The sequence below is a fragment of the Pongo abelii genome, chromosome 4 (genome assembly GCF_028885655.2).
Source record: "Pongo abelii isolate AG06213 chromosome 4, NHGRI_mPonAbe1-v2.0_pri, whole genome shotgun sequence".
NCBI lineage: Eukaryota > Metazoa > Chordata > Mammalia > Primates > Hominidae > Pongo > Pongo abelii.
Window position 1 is genome coordinate 190,034,857 of NC_071989.2, and position 15,368 is coordinate 190,050,224.

At 48.6% G+C, this 15,368-nt stretch overlaps 4 non-coding genes and 1 pseudogene across 4 annotated transcripts; 4 read left to right on the top strand and 1 right to left on the bottom strand.

The window, feature by feature from the left end:
- Positions 1–413: 413 nt before the first annotated feature.
- Positions 414–486, top strand: TRNAV-AAC (transfer RNA valine (anticodon AAC)). The gene has a single exon. It is a non-coding gene; the product is annotated as a tRNA-Val (tRNA).
- A 5,928-nt stretch (positions 487–6,414) lies between these two features.
- Positions 6,415–6,487, top strand: TRNAV-AAC (transfer RNA valine (anticodon AAC)). The gene has a single exon. It is a non-coding gene; the product is annotated as a tRNA-Val (tRNA).
- Positions 6,488–10,430: 3,943 nt separating this feature from the next.
- Positions 10,431–14,489, top strand: LOC100437006 (forkhead box protein O1-like; annotated as a pseudogene).
- TRNAV-CAC (transfer RNA valine (anticodon CAC)) lies at positions 10,453–10,525 on the top strand. The gene has a single exon. It is a non-coding gene; the product is annotated as a tRNA-Val (tRNA).
- On the bottom strand, positions 10,810–10,891 carry TRNAL-AAG (transfer RNA leucine (anticodon AAG)). The gene has a single exon. It is a non-coding gene; the product is annotated as a tRNA-Leu (tRNA).
- Positions 14,490–15,368: the final 879 nt, after the last annotated feature.

Consider the following 15,368-nt stretch of genomic DNA (forward strand, 5'->3'; position numbering starts at 1 on the left):
CTGTGAACCCGACAGACAGCTCGACTGCCTCACGTCTCTCTGAGGTCGCCACCACACCTTCTCTCAGGACTCCCATGCCCACTTCTGCCACCACATCGGGCATGAAAACTTCCTTTTCTTGTTTCTTTCTCTCTCTCCCTTTTTCTTTCTTTTCTCTCTTTCGAGACTGAATATTGCTCTGTCTCCCAGGCTGGAGTGCAGCGGCGCAATCACAGCTCAGTGCAGCCTCGACCTCCTGGGCTCCAGCCGTCCATCCGTCTCAGCCTTCCAAGTGCTGACAGGTCCTTTTCTCGTGTGCTCATGCCCATTAGCCAAGCTGGAAGGGACGCATGGAGGAAGCTCAGAGTTACCATGAGAAATAAAATGCGGCCTTGTGTGGTGGCTCATTGTGATGGGCCAGGAAGCTCGTGTAGGTTTCCGTAGTGTAGTGGTTATCACGTTCGCCTAACACGCGAAAGGTCCCCGGTTCGAAACCGGGCGGAAACAGAATCTTATGTTTTTCATCTCATTACTTCAAATTTATTACACAGAAAACTAGCCTGGAACACCCCACCACAATCCCCACCTGGTTATGGAGAAAAGGCCATCAAGGGTATTTATAACGTTGCCTTTCCTCAACGGTTGAGGCACCTGGGAAGAACTGAACCCACCTCGCTTGCTGAGGACAGCGGCGCCAACGAACTTCGCAAAGCCGGTCCACTGAACGGCTGCGCTCTGCCAAATGGAATCCAGATCCTGAGCAAGCGTGGTGCCCAAGGCGAGTTCCAATGAATCCTCCTATTGCAACCCATGGGGGGACAAAATGGAGAAATCACAACAAGCTGGCAGAGGTGGAACTCGAACCCACGCCTCCGAAGACACCGGCGCCTTAATCCAGAGCCTTAGACCGCCCGGCCCTGCTATCTTTCTCCTGGTCCTATACTTAATTATTTCCTTTCTTTATACAACATCGCTAGGGTCCCCGGGCCAACAAGGCATTGGGGCGAATCCACAGGGCATCGCAGAACCACCGCCTTCCAGCAGGATTCGCTGGGCCAGAGGCACCGGCTGGGAAACCGCTCCACCAGCGCCCTAGTGGAGAAGATTCACGAAGTGCAGGCCTCGGGATTTGCTTTGGGGGGTCACTCAGAAAGTCACCCACATCGGCCCTCTTTGGGGAGCCGGCGTGAGTGCTGGGGAAGCCTTCCACACTCTCACTTTAAAGAAAGATAAAAATAAATAAACCAGGGCTGGCCAAGCGCGGTGACTCACGCCTGTAATCCCAGCACTTTGGGAGGCCCAGGCGGGCGGATCACGAGGTCAGGAGATCCAGACCATCCTGGCTAACACGGTGAAACCCCATCTCTACTAAAAACAAAAAAAATTAGCCGGGCGCGGTGGCGGGTGCCTGCAGTCCCAGCTACTTGGGAGGCTGAGGCAGGAGAATGGCGTGAACCCGGGAGGCAGGGCTTGCAGTGAGCCGAGATCGCGCCACTGCACTCCAGACTGGGCAACAGAGCGAGACCCTGTCTCAAAAAAAAAAAAAAAAAAGCGGAGAGAAACCCTGTACATCCGTTCCATTTTTTTTTTTTTTTTTTTTTTTTTTTTTTTTTTTTTTTTTTGCTGTGAAATGTGTTCCTGACTAGAGGTTGGTCAAGCTCTGACACCAGGATCTTCAGGTGTACGGCTAAAGAGCATTGTTTTTGCAATAGTACCCATGATTCTCCAGATCTTTTGTTTTACTTCAAAAACACTTTTTAATCCTCACAGAGTCTTCACAGAGAAGTATTTGTTTCTGGTGAAGTCCAACTCACCATTTTTTTTTTTTTCCTCTTTGGTGTCAAGTCAAAGAACTCTTCACCCAGCTCTAGGTCTAGATTATCTCCTATGTCTTTTTGAAGTTGTATAGTTTTAAATCTGACATTAAAGCCCACGATCTCCTTTGAGTTCATTTTTGTCTCAGCTGTGAGGCTTGGCTAAGGTTCATTAGCTTGGCCTATGGCTGCTCCAGCCCTGTTTGTTGAAAACCCGATCCTTTCTCGGTTGGATTGCTTTTGCACATTTATCAAAAACTACTTGAAGCACGGTGCGTGGCTGACGCTTGTATCCCAGCATTTTGGGAGGCTGAGGTGGGCAGATCCCTTGAGGTCAGGAGTTTCAGACCAGCCTGACCAACATGGCGAAACCCGGTCTCTATTAAATATGCAAAAATTAGCCGGGTGCGGTGGTGCAGGCTTGTAATCCCAGCTATTTGGGAGGCTGAGGCAGGAGAATTGCTTGAATGCGGGTGGTGGAGGTTGCAGTGAGCTGAGATGGCACCACTGCACTCCAGCCTGGGCAATGGAGCGAGACTATGTCTCCAAACACAAAAACAACACAAAACAAAAACTACTTGAAAAGAAAATATTTGCAAAGGACATATTTGACAAAGGACTTGTAGCTGGGCTATACAAAGAATAATCAAAATTCAGCACTGGGAAAAAATCCTATATATTAAAAGAGTGAAAGAAGGAAACAACACCATCAATGCAATCGACGCAGAAAAAGTATTGGACAAAATTCAACACCCTCTCATGACTAAACATTCAACAGCCCGGGCGCGGTGGCTCACGGCTGTCATCCCAGCACTTTGGGAAGCCTAGGTGGGCAGATCACTTTGAGACTTCATGGCAAAAAAAATTAAAAAAAAAAAACAAAACAAAACAAAAAACATTCAAACAACTGGTACATCAAAGCATACTATCAACGGAACAAAAAGGCAACCCACATAATGGGAGAAACTGTTAGCAAATTATGTGACTGATAACTGATGAATATCTAGAATATGTGAAAAACTCCTACAACTCAACAACAAAAAATTAACAACCCAATTAAAATAAAGGGCAAAGGCTGGGTGCACGGTGGCTGATGCCTGTAATCCCAGCACTTTGGGAGGCCAAAGCGGGTGGATCACTTGAGGCCAGGAGGTCGAGACCAGGCTGGCCAATATGGTGAAACCCCGTCTCTACTAAAAGTACAAAAATTAGCTGGGCATTGTGGCACGTGCCTGTAGTCCCAGCTACCTGGGAGGCCGAGGCAGGAGAATTGCTTGAACCAGGGAGGCAGAGGTTGCAATGACCCGAGATTGCACCCCTGAACTCCAGCCTGGGTCACAAAGCGAGACTCCATCTCAAAACAAACAAACAAACAATAAAATAAAGGACAAAAGACTAGAATAGACAGTTCTTCAAAGAAGATATAGAAATGGGGATAAGCACATGAAAAGCTGCTCAACATCATTCATCGTCAGGGAAATGCAAATCAAAACCACAAGAAGATACCACCTCACAGTCATTAACAGGGCTATTTTCAGAAAAACAGGAAGTAACCAAATGTTGGTGAGAATGTGGACAAATTGGAACCCTTGTGAGTTCATGACAGGATTGTAAAATGATACAGCCACTGTAGAAAATAGTTTTACGGGCCCTCAAAACTTTAAACAGAATTACCATATGATCCAGAAATTCTACTTCTGGGTATAAACACAAAATAATTAAAAGCAGGGAGTGGAAAAGATATTTGTACAGCAGTGTTCATAGCAGCATTATTCACAACAGCCAAAAGGTGAAAACAACCAAAATGTCCATCGAATAATTGAGTGGATAAAGAAAATGTAGTGTATACACACGATGGGCTATTATTCAGCCTTAAAAAGGAATGAAGTCCGGACATATGCTACAATATGGATGAACCTTTAATCTTACGCAGACTGAAGTAAGCCAGACACAAAACAGCAAATATCGGGTGATTCCACTTATGAGGAATAGTATGGTCAGATTCATAGGGACAGAAGAGCGGGAGTTACTGGAGCTGCGTGAGGAAGGAAGAGGGAGTTGTTGTTTAATGACTATACTGTTTCTATATGGGATGATTAAAACATTGAGGCTAGTGGTGATGATTACATAAGAATGTGAATGTACTTAATGCTATTGACACGTACATTTCAAACAGTTGAAATGGCAATTTTATGTTGTGCATATTTTATTACAATTTCTAAAAAGAGAAAAAAACCCATTTAGAAAATGGGCAAAAATATGAAGAGACATTATATAGAAAGGGAAATGAAGGTACCAAAGAAGTACATAAGGTGTCCAACAGCACTAGCCATTCAGGAAATGCAAATTAAGACGAAAGGGAGCTATCACTATATACCTGTTGGAACAGCTAAAATTAAAAAGCAGCCAGGCGTAGTTGTGCAAGCTGTGATCCCAGCCATCCCGGAAGCTGAGGCGGGAGGATCACTTGAGCCCGGGAGTTCAAGAGCAGCCTGGGAAGCACAGCGAGACCCTCCCCTTACCCCGGCCCGGGCAGTCAACGTACTCCCCACCTCTACTGCGCCCTGCCGGTGTCTCAAAAAAATGAGATACCATCAATGCCAGCAAGAGTGCAGAGAAACCAAATCTCATAGAAGGCTCGTGGAATTGTGAAAAGATACAGCCACTCTGAAAATAGATTGGTCATTTCTTCAGAAACTAAAAATGCACTGAGCATATGACCTAGCAATTGCATTCAACCATTTATTCCAGAGAAAAGCAATACAATAGCCAAACTGAAAACAGTGCAAACTTTCAACTGGTGGATGATTAAACAAACTGTGGAATATTTATAGCTTGAAATGCTACTCATCAATAAAAATAAATGAATTACTGTATTGATACAATTAGACTGGATCTCAAGGGAATTATGCTAAATGAAAAAAGCCAGTTGCTACAGACCACGTGCTCTATTATTACATTTGTATAACATTCTCGACATAATAAATTTTTAGAAACATTGAACAGATTCGTGGTTGTCAGGAGTTAGGAACTGGAGGACAAGGGAAGTTGTAGGGGTGTGTGGCTCTAAGAGTGTAGTGCTGGCTGTGATAATGGAACAGTTCTGTATCTTGATTGTGGTGATAGTCACAGGGAGCTACACATGTGATAAAATTGCTATGTAGAGAAACACACACACACACGCACACACACACACGAATCCATGTATAACTGGAGGGGTCCCAGTAAGCTCTGCGGATTGTACCAATGCCGTTTTCCTGGTTTTGTTACCGTGCTACAATTACGTAAGATGTCATCACTGGGAAAGACCAGTGCCTGAGACCTCCCTTTAGTTTTCTTTGCCACTTTCTGTGTAACTATCATTGTTTCAAAATGAAAAATTGGTTTCCTTTAGGTTTTATGTTTTCCTTTTTCTTTCTTTCTTTCTTTCTTTTTTTTTTTTTTTTTTTTTTTGATAAATAGAGCTGGGGTTTTGCCACATTGCTCAGGCTGGTCTCGAACTCCTGAGCTCAAGCAATGTACCCACTTCCGCCTTCCACTGTGCTGGGATTACAGGCGGGAGCTACCGTGCCTGGCGTGTTTTTTTGTTGTTGTTGTTGTTTTTCTTCCTTTCTTTCTTTGTTTTTTTTTTTTTTTTTTTAGATGCCAGATTCTAAATTGGCACGCGAAGGCAGTTCCTTGTGTTTGGTTTCTGGGGAGTTTTTGGTTCTTTGTTTTTTGTTTCTTTGTTTTTAATGGAAGAGATATTTAAGAGACACCTCACAATGGAAGATTAAAAAAATGAGTCATACACGTGAAAAAGTGCTTATCGTCTTTCCTCATCAGCTAAATGCAAACTTAAACCATGAGGAAATACTACATACCCAGAAGAATGGCTAGAAGTTAAACAATAATCATCGTCATGAGTGAAAAGTACCAAATGCTGCCAAGGAGGTAGCCTCATAACGCTTTCACATGGTTGATGGGAGGAAAATAACCTAAATGTCCAACAGCAGTGGCTGCTTCGATAATCTGGAGCTCTACCAAACAATGCAACAATAAAAATGGTGTTGTAGGCTACTTCCTCTTTCATTCCACTCCAATTTCTCCAGACCCACAGGCTCCAGCTGCACTCACGAAGGCATGGCCTCATATTCCCCAAGCAGCTTCTTCTGAAAGTCTCTTCTCTTAGAAAACGCTGCCAGCGCGCCCCTGCTGTCCAACCCCCAAGCCCACTGTGAACCCGACAGCTCGACTGCCTCACGTCTCTCTGAGGTCGCCACCACACCTTCTCTCAGGACTCCCATGCCCACTTCCGCCACCACATCGGGCATGAAAACTTCCTTTTCTTGTTTCTTTCTCTCTCTCCCTTTTTCTTTCTTTTCTCTCTTTCGAGACTGAGTCTTGCTCTGTCTCCCAGGCTGGAGTGCAGCGGCGCAATCATAGCTCAGTGCAGCCTCGACCTCCTGGGCTCCAGCCGTCCATCCGTCTCAGCCTTCCAAGTGCTGACAGGTCCTTTTCTCGCGTGCTCATGCCCATTAGCCAAGCTGGAAGGGACGCATGGAGGAAGCTCAGTTACCATGAGAAATAAAATGCGGCCTTGTGTGGTGGCTCATTATGATGGGTCAGGAAGCCCATGTAGGTTTCCGTAGTGTAGTGGTTATCACGTTCGCCTAACACGCGAAAGGTCCCCGGTTCGAAACCGGGCGGAAACAGAATCTTATGTTTTTTCACCTCATTACTTCAAATTTATTACACAGAAAACTAGCCTGGAACACCCACCACTATCTCCACCTGGTTATGAAGAAAAGGCCATCAAGGGTATTTATACCGTGGCCTTTCCTCAACGGTTGAGGCACCTGAGAAGAACTGAACCCACCTCACTTGCTGAGGACAGCGGCGCCTACGAACTTCGCACGAAGCCCATCCACTGGACGGCTGCGCTCTGCCAAATGGAATCCGGATCCCGAGCAAGCGTGGGGCCCAAGGCGAGTTCCAATGAATCTTCCCCCAGCCTCCTGCTCGGCCCCTGCAGGCCCGGCACCCGCCCTTCCCTTGCAGCTCCGTGCGCCCTCGCGCCGCCTCTTCTGCATCTCCCTGGGCGGAGGCCCCTCTGTCGCGCAGTGCCGTCCACCGTTGTCCGCCTGTGTGGCCTCGGTCTTCCCTTGTTCCTCACCCCCACCCTTCCCCTCTGGGGAGCAGGATCCGTCCGTTTTGTTTCCTTCGTGCCGTGTGCCCTGGGCCTCGAACTGAGCTGCCTTGGCACAGGTGTAGATCCAGTGAGTGTTTCTTCAGTCTTACCTAGTGCTAGTGCGTGTGTTAATTGCTCTAACCCTGGTCACACACCTGTAAGAAAGGCGCTGCTCTCACCCCATTCTACAGACGATGAACTGCCACCTCCAGGGGTTGTGTAACTCGCACCTTGACAGCCAGCGCAGGAACTGACCCGACCAGGCGGCCCCTGCAGAGGGCCAGCCCATTCAACGCCACGACCCTCCTGCAGCCCCGAGAGCTCGTCAACAGAAGCTTTTCTCTCCTACATTTAAAAAGACAGCTGTGGAAAAGCCAGTGCCCCCATCTGCTCAAGGACCAGGACTTTGCACACATTACACACAAAACACAGCAGCACACATTGGCGCCTCCTGCAGACGCACATTACTGGGTGGACGTGACAGTGTTGAGTGTTGACCATAAACTGGATCCTATGATGGATCCTTATTTCGTTTCTGTAAAATGCACTTTTCGTTTTTTAAACCCATCCATTGGCAAGGTCTCCATTCCGGCAGTTTTGGATTGGATGACTTCCATCACGCCCCTCCCAGCTTCAGTCTCGCGGTGGTCGCTCATCTCCTTCATTTACTTGGCATCTCCGTAAATTTACTCACATCTTTATTATTTATACAACTACTTTAGCTTAATTACAAGCAACACTAGCAAGAACTTCAAGTTTCAAGGTGCAAGTCACCTGCCCTCCAAGGCTGCATTAAAGCAGTATGCAAACATTAATTACGCTCTGGGTCACAGGAATCATTTTGCACAATGCAACTGTCACCTCAGCTGATCCCTGGGAAACACTAACTGCCTCGTTGCTGTGTTTGGGGGTTTGTTTTTATGGTTTAGCATTCCATAACAGCTTTATTGGGGTATAATTCAATACAATGAAATCCACTCATTGTAAGTATACAGCTCAGTGATTTTTAGTCACTGCATAGGATTCTGCAACCATCACCACCATCCACTTTTAGGACAGTTCCTTTGCCAGAAAAATTCCCAGCATGCCCATCTGCAGCCAACCCTGGGTCTCGGCCTCAGCCCTAGACAGAACGATCTGCTTTCTCTCTGTTTTCATCTGCCTTTTCTGGAAATGTCATATAAATAAATGGTGGTAGTGGAATTGCTAGTTTTAAGTTTCACTTTGCTATACCAAAAAGTTAAACATAGGGTTACTATACAATCCATCAATTCCTCTCCTAGGTATATATAAAAGTGAGTTGAAAACATTGGTTCACATAAAAAATGTACACAAAATATATATGGTATCATTTTTCATTATAGCGAAAAAGTAGAAACAAAGGCTAGGCAAGGTGTCCCATGCCTGTAATCCCAACACTTTGGGAGGCCAAGGTGGGTGGACTGCTTGAGGCCAAGAGTTCCAGACCAGCCTGGGCAACATAGGGACCACGTCTCTACAAAAAATACAAAAATTAGCCAGGTGTGGTGGTGTGCACCTATGGTCCCAGCTACTTGTGAGGCTGAGGTGGAAGGATCACTTGAACCAAGGAGGTGGAGATTGTAGTGAGCTATGATGGCACTTCTGTACTCCAGCCTGAGTGACAAGAGTGAGAATCTGTCTCAAAACAAAAAAACTGGAAACAACATAAATGTTCATTCTTTGATGAATGGATAAACAAAACACGGCACATTCATTTAATGAAAGATTTATTAATTTACTTATTTGTTTATTTATTTGGAGACGGATTCACTCTGTCATCAGTAGCATCCAGTAGCAGTGCCCTGGTGTGATTACAGCTCACTGCAGCCTTGATGCCCAGCTAACTTTTTTTTTTTTTTTTTTTTTTTTTTGTAGAGACGTGGTCTTGCTGTGTTGCACAGGCTGGTTTCCAACTCCTGGCCTCAAACAATCCTCCTGCTTCAGCCTACCAAAACGCTAGGATTACAGGGGTGAGCCACCATGCCTGGCCTATTTGAAATTTTTAATTGAAAAGCAAAAAATGAACAAAAGAATTTGGGCCCACATATATGCAGTTATTTGATTTTCACCAAAGGCACCAAAGCAGTTCAATGTGGAAATAGCGTCTTTGCAACAAATGGATTCAGGAACAACTGGATATCCATAGGAGAAAGAAATTAACCTTAATTCCAACCTCATACCATAACAAAAAAATTATATGAAATAGAATTTACACTTAAACATACAAGCTGCAATTTAGAAGTTTCCAGAATAAAAAAAAATAGGAGAGTCTTTTTTTTTTTTTTTTTTTTTCCTTGGAACCGGGTCTTGCTCTGTTACCCAGGCTGGAGTGAGGCAGCGAGATCTCTGCTCACTGCAGCCTCCACCTCTCAGGCTCAATCAATACTCTCACCACAGCCTCCCGAGTACCTACAGAAACCACAAGTGAACGCCACCACTCCCAGCTAATTTTTGGATGTTCTGTAGAGATGATGTCCCAGTGTTGCCCAGACTGGTCTCAACTCATGAGCTTAAACAATTCACACACCTCGCCTTCCCAGAGTTCTGGAATTACAGGTGTGAGCCACCAAGCCAGGCCAGTTATTTGTTTTTTGTTTCTTGGGGTTTTCTGTTTGTTTATGTGTTTTTTTCTTTGCTTGTTTTTAACGGACAAGATATTTAAAGAGACACTTCACACAGTAAGATAAACACATGGGCCATAAACCCATGAAAGGGTGCCCATCTTTTCTCATCAGCTAAATGCAAACTTAAACCATAAGGAATACTACATACCCACAAATGGCTAGAAGTTAAAAAAGTAATAATCAATGAAAAGTGCCAAATGTTGCCAAGGGGGTAGCCTTCATAACGCTTGCATATTGTTGATGGGAGGAAATTAACCTAAATGTCCGACAGCAGTGGCTGCTAGGAAAATCTAGAGTTCTACCAAACAGTGGAACAATAAAAATGGTGTTTTAGGCTACTTCCTCTTTCATTCCACTCCAATTTCTCTAGACCCACAAGCTTCAGCTCTACTCACGAACGCATGGCCTCATATTCCCCAAGCAGCTTCTTCTAAATGTCTCTTCTCGTTGAAAATGGTGCCAGCGCGCCCCTGCTGTTCAACCCCCATGCCCACTGTTACCACCACATCCTCTCTCAAGACTCCCGTGTCCGCTTATGCCACCACATTGCACATGAAAACTTCCTTTTCTTGTTTCTTTCTTTTCTCTCTTTCGAGACAAGATCTTGCTCTGCCGCCCAGGCTGGAGTGCAGTGCTGCAATCATAGCTCAGTGCAGTCTCGACCTCCTGGGCTCCAGCCGTCCTCCCGCCTCAGCCTTCCAGGTGCTGAAACGTCCTTTTTTTGTGTGCTCATGCTCATTAACAAAGCTCAAAGGGACGCATGGCGGAAGCTCTGAATTATGATGAGAAATAAAATACGGCCCTGTGTGGTGGCTCATTGTGATGGCACAGAAACGCCATGCAGGTTTCCGTAGTGTAGTGGTTATCACGTTCGCCTCACACGCGAAAGGTCCCCGGTTCGAAACCGGGCGGAAACACATTCTCCTATTTTTTACCTCATTACTTCAAATTTATTACACTGAGGACTAGCCTACAACACTCCACCGCTATCTCCACCTGGTTAAGGAAAAAAGGCTATCAAGGGTATTTATACCTTTGCCTTTCTGCCTCAACCATTGGAACCTGGGAGGAACTGAACCCACTTCACTTGCTGTGGACACCAGCGCCGACGAACTTCGCACAAAGCCCATCCACTGGACAGCTGTGCGCTGCCAAATGGAATCCAGATCCCGAGCAAGAAAATGGACGAACCACAACAAGCTGGCAGCGGTGGGATTCGAACCCACGCCTCCGAGGAGACTGGAACCTTAATCCAGCGCCTTAGACCGCTCGGCCACGCTACCTTTCCCCCGGGCTCCATTTACATATTTTCGTGCCTTATGCAACATCCCCGGGGTCCCTCAGCCAACAAGGCGTTGGGGCGAATCCACAGGGCATCGCAGAACCACCGTCTTCCAGCAGGATTCGCTGGGCCACAGGCACCGGCTGGGGAACGGCTCCACCAGCGCCCTGGCAGAGAAGATTCGCGACGCGCAGGCCTGGGGATGTGCTTTGGGGGCCACTCAGAAAGTCACCCACATTGGCCCCCTTGGGGGAGCCGGCGTGAGAGGAGGGGAAGCCTCCTACACTCTCACTTTAAAGAAAGATAAAAAGAAATAAACCAGGGCAGACCCCGTCAGTTCGGGGCCGCGTAGTCCTGCAGCCGCCGCGCCGCACTCCACAGGCGGCAGCGCAGAGGGCGCGACTCCGGGGACAGCCACGGCCCGTCCGTCCTTCCGTCCGCGGCCCCGTCCCCTGGAGCTTGGCGCCCGCTCTGCCCGGATCCGCCCCGGCCCGGGGCTCCGGCCCGCGGTCCAGTCCGCACCGCGGACCCCGAGCAGCCTCGCCGTGCACGGCCCCGCCGGGCTCAGTTCTGGGCTCGCGCTTCCCCTGCCCCCGCCTGGCTCCCAGTTTCTTTCTGTCTCCCGCGGAACCGACCTCGTCCCCCCGAATCTCCGCCTCTTCCTCGCGCCCCCTCCCCTCCGCCCGGTGCTTTGCTCTCCCGCTTCTTGGCTCGCCCACGGCTGGAGCACGGGAGGGGAGGGGAGGGGAGGGGAGGGGAGGGGAGGGGAATGGAGGGGAAAGGAGGGGAAAGGAGGGGAAAGGAGGGGAAAGGAGGGGTCCCCAGGGCCGAAGCGCCCCGCGGGGCGGAGGTGGACCCGGATTTCCAGCCGCTGCCCGGGCGGGAGTTCCGCGGGTCCCACGCGGCCACCTCCAGCCCCGCCCGTCAGCGCCGACTTCATGAGCAACCCGAGCCTCCTGCAGGACAGCGAGGACTTCCGCGGACGCCGGGGGCTGTGCGGGGACTTCCAGGGCCCGAGGGGGGCGGCCTGCACTCGGCGCTAACGCAGCACCCGCCCGGGACCCCGCCTCCGCCGGGCCGCTCGCGGGGCAGCAGCGCAGGAGCAGCTCGTCCCATCGCAACGCGTGGCGCAACCTGTCCCACGCCGACCTCAGCACCAGCGTTGTCCAGAGCTCCGCGGAGAGGCGGCTCGCACTGTCCAAGATCTACGAGTGAATGGTCAAGAGCGTGTCCTGCTGCAAGGATAAGGGCGACAGCAACAGCTCGGCGGGTTGTAGGAATTCACTTCACCATGATCTGTCCCTACACAGCAAGTTGACTCGCGCGCAGAATGAAGGAACTGGAAAAAGTGCTCGGTGGATGCTGGATCCAGAGGGCGGCAAGGGTGGGAGATCTCTTAGGACAAGAGCTGCATCCATGGACAGCAGCAACAAATGCACTCGGAGCAAAGCCGAGATGCCACTAAAAAAGCATCCCTGCAGCCTAGCCATGGGGTCCTGGGGACAGCCCCGGACCCCAATTTTCCAGATGGCCTGCAAGCCCTGGCTCTCACAGCAATGATGACTTTGATAGCTGGAGTCCATTTCGCCCTGGAACTAGCTCGAATGCTAGTACTATTACTGGGAGACTTTCACCCATTATAACCAAAGGAGACGATCTTGGAGATGGGGACGTGCATTCCGTGGGGTACCCGCCATGTGCGGCAAAGATGGCCCGTACTCCACCCAGTCTGAGACAAGCAATCCTGAAACATGGAAAAGGTTTGAATAATCTCAACCTTCTGTGAGCACTGACATCATTAACTGTGTCCACCCAGTCCTCACCTGGCACCATGATGCAGCAGACGCCATGCTACTCCTTTGTGCCACCAAACACCAGTCTGAATCCGCCCAAACTACAAAAAATAGACGTAGGGCCAGTCCAACATGAGCCCTTTGTCCCAGATGCAAACACTCCAGGAGCACAAATCAAGTTACCAGCTCTGAGTCCATGTAACTGTGTAGCGGGACTCCTGGAGGAGTTGCTGACTTCTGACTCTCTTCCCCATAATGACATTATTGAAGGAGGCCTGCCCCTCCACACCTGTGGGTATTTCTCACCAGGTAAGACGAGAGACTGGGAAAAGAAATAAGACACAGAAGCAAAGTATAGAGAAAGAAAAGTGGGCCCAAGGGACTGGCACTCAACATACAGAGGACCCGTGCCCACACTGGCCTCTGAGTTCCCTCAGTATTTATTGATCACTATCTCTACCATCTCAGCGAGGGGGACGTGGCAGGACTATAGGGTAATGGTGGGGAGAGGGTCAGCAGGAAAACATGTGAGCAAAGGTCTCTGTGTCATAAATAAGTTTAAGGAAAGGTGCTGTGCCTGGATGTGCACGTAGGCCAGGTTTATGTCTGACTACACACAAACACCTCATTGCAGTAAAGAGCAGTATTGCCGCCAGCATGTCTCACCTCCAGCCATAAGGTGGTTTTCTCCCATCCAAGTAAACAGAATGTACACTCGGGTTTTACACCGAGACATTCCATTCCCAGGGACGAGCAGGAGACAGATGCCTTCCTCTTATCTCAACTGCAAAGAAGCCTTCCTCTTTCACTAATCCTCCTCAACACAGACCCTTTAAGGGTGTCAGGCTGGGGGACGGTCAGGTCTTTCCCTTCCCACGAAGCTGTATCTCAGGCCATCTCAGTGGGGAGAAACCTTGGACAATACCCAGGCTTTCTTGGGCAGAGGTCCCTGCGGCCTTCCGCAGTGCATTGTGTCCCTGGGTACTTGAGACTGGAGAATGGTGATGACTTTTACCAAGCACACTGCCTGCAAACACATTTTTAACAAAGCACATCCTGCACAGCCCTAAATCCATTAAACCTTGAGTCAATACAGCACATGTTTCTGCAAGCACAGGGTTGGGGCTAGGGTTACAGATTAACAGCATCTCAAGGCAGAAGAATTTTTCTTAGTACAGAACAAAATGGAGTTTCTTATGTCTTCCTTTTTCTACATAGACACAGTAACAGTCTGATCTATCTTTCTTTCCCCCACAATTATGACACCAGCTGATCATGAGGTAGCCCAACCCAACAGCCAGGTGCTGGCCCAAATCATAATGGGCCTTAATTCAGTCCTGTCGACCTATAGCAGCCAGGCATCTCACAACAAAATGATGCCTCCCATCTCCTATACCCACCCTGGACACCGTCAGTAGACATCTGCAGTTGATGGGCGTGCCCTGCTTTGCATGGTAAACATCAAGCCCCACATCTCAGGTATGAACCACCTGACCCCAGAGGAGACACCTTCACAAGGGCCTCTGCCCCACCCCATGCAGATGAGTGCCCTGGGGGGCTACTCCTAGGTGAGCAGCTGCAGTGGTTACGGCAGAATGGGCTCCACCAGGAAAGGTTCCCAAGTGACTTGGACGGCATGCTCACTGAGCGCTTGGACTGTGACATGGAATCCAAATCTTCATTTGGAATGACCTCATGGGTGGAGACACAATGAATTTTAACCTTCACAATCTGTTGCCCAACCAAAGCTCCCTGCACAGTGTCAAGAGGAGGCCACATAGCTGGTGTCAGGCTGAGAATTGGTGAGTAGGCTACGCTTAAAAGTATGTCAGATTGGCCGGGTGCGGTGGCTCACGCCTGTAATCCCAACACTTTGGGAGGCCAAGGCAGGCAGATCATGAGGTCAGGAGATCGAGACCATCCTGGCTAACACGGTGAAACTCCGTCTCTACTAAAAATACAAAAACTTAGCCAGGTGTGGTGGCGGGCGCCTGTAGTCCCAGCTACTTGGGAGGCTGAGGCAGGAGAATGGCATGAACCCGGGAGGTGGAGCTTGCAGTGAGCCCGAGATCGGGCCACTGCACTCCAGCCTGGACGACAGAGAGAGACTCCGTCTCAAAAAAAAAAAAAAAAAAAGGACGGCAGATTGTCTGACAGCACAAACTGAGAAACGGTCCAAAGATTTCTATCACCAATTCCGTTTTAGTCTTGTTGTTGTTGTTGTTGTTGTTTTTAAAAATAGTAACCTCCCTTTTTTCCTTTTATCAGATTTGGCAGCAAAGGCATTTTTCCTGTACGGGATGTTTGCCTGATGTGCAGGCTATGTGCTGCTGCAGATAAGGACTGAGCCACTGGAAATTGCATTCCAATGAAGTGCCAAACTCACTGCACCATATAAGTGCAGAAAAGACGCAGATCCTGCTGTGCTCTCAAGTTCTGCATATAAACAGTAGATACCAATTGTACCTATAATAGTTCACTGCAACCTCTGTCTCCCGGGTTCAAGAGATTCTCCTGCCTCAGCCTCCCAAGTAGCTGCGATTAGAGGTATGTGCCACCACGCCCAGCTAATTTTTTGTATTTGTAGTAGACATGGGGTTTCACTGTGTTGGCCAGGCTGGTCTTGACTCCAGCCCTCAAGTGATTTGCCCACCTTGGTCTCCCAAAGAGATGGGATTACAGGCG